Source organism: Monodelphis domestica, chromosome 7 (genome assembly GCF_027887165.1).
Source record: "Monodelphis domestica isolate mMonDom1 chromosome 7, mMonDom1.pri, whole genome shotgun sequence".
Taxonomy (NCBI): Eukaryota; Metazoa; Chordata; class Mammalia; order Didelphimorphia; family Didelphidae; genus Monodelphis; species Monodelphis domestica.
Window position 1 is genome coordinate 246580148 of NC_077233.1, and position 1478 is coordinate 246581625.

The 1478-nt window shown below is 41.9% G+C and overlaps 1 pseudogene; it reads right to left on the minus strand.

Annotated features, from left to right (window-relative positions):
• Positions 1-663: 663 nt before the first annotated feature.
• Positions 664-1003, minus strand: LOC130455464 (cytochrome c oxidase subunit 7B, mitochondrial-like; annotated as a pseudogene).
• Positions 1004-1478: the final 475 nt, after the last annotated feature.

The following is a 1478-nucleotide window of genomic DNA, read 5'->3' on the forward strand; positions in this document are numbered from 1 at the left end:
ATCCAAGTAACTAAGGATGTTTTCTTGTTATTATTTGAAAAGTTAGCTGAAGGAGGAGGCATTATAAAGATTCTGATTAGCCCCAGAGGGCAGAATTAGGGATGGAAGGAATGGAAGTCATAAAAGAAGAAAATTTAGCTTGGATGCAAAGGGGCTGTCTCAGGCAATAATGGGTTCCATTCCCCCCCCCCCCACTGGAGGTCTTGAAACAGAGACTGGAATACAATTTGTTAGGAAATGTATGGTCAGGTAATGGACTGGACAGGATGGAGGCCCTTTCCCGTTGATTCTGTGAACTCTTGATAGGGACATCTTTCCCTTTAGATCTCATGGCACCTTGATTTGTTAAGCAGAAGACAATACTGCAAAGTTAACTTCTCTGTGGAATCCAAATTTTCATTTGTTGGGAATGGAAAAGTTAAGTAGAAATGCAACAGTGCTCCTCAATATTAATAGTAATACATTCACAAGACCATTAAGCTACTTGAAGCATGAGGTTTTTTAACATGAAAAATGAACAAAATCTACACAGCAAAGATTTCAAATGCATTTTATTACATTAATGCCACATTATAGTTGATAACAAACTACCTTTACTTCACATATGAATTCTGGAAAAATCCAGAATGAAGCCAGTTTTGACAAAAGGAAATCATTTCTCCTTTACTGGCTTCTCCAATATTTTGGGGCGATTCTGCCAACAGGAGATGTGTTCCATTAGATTCCAATTTGCTGCATATGCCCAAATGGCAAGACAGAAAGTGGCTCCACTCAGTAATTTTGGGGTGCCATACTTATCATGAAAATTAGGCATCCTGTCCTGGTGGCTCTGCCTTTCAACAGTTTGCTGAAGGCTGTGAACTTTTGAGGTTAGTGGCAGCAGAGTACTGGCCTGGGCCTGGGAGTTGTGCAGCTGTGTCAGATGCTTGGGTATCTCCCCTCTATGGGCCACTGTTTCCCCATCTGAAAAATGGCTCAAGGCCCTCCTAAACAGAGGGAACATTGCCAAAAGTGTAAGAAGAAACCACAACAGACTCAGGTTGTCGACCCTGAGCCAAGTGCATTGCTTCATTCTTGAAAGAAGTCAAAAGAAGCACTCTGGCCTTTTTTAAATAATGTAGATTTCCAGACTGGCCCTTTAAGAGTCACCTCTTCCCTTCAGAAAGAGTGGTTCCTTATTGGCTGTGGTGTTGCTAGGCAGATTAGCTGCATTCAACACTGCTCTCAAAATGGCTACTTTCCACAGTCACACAGGCTTTTGAAGTGTATGTAGGCCCAATTCCTCTGAAACTTCCCTGACACCTCCAACTGCCTTCTTCTTCCCAAATTCTTGGCAAAATAGGCTGGAAAGCTTAGCTGGCTCTGCCAAAACTGTAATTTTTTTTTCTTTTTTGGGGGGGGTGAGGGGCAGAATGAGCCATTTATTGTGCTGCTCCATAGACCCTACTCCTGTGGATTGCAATTAATTTTTTTTTAAG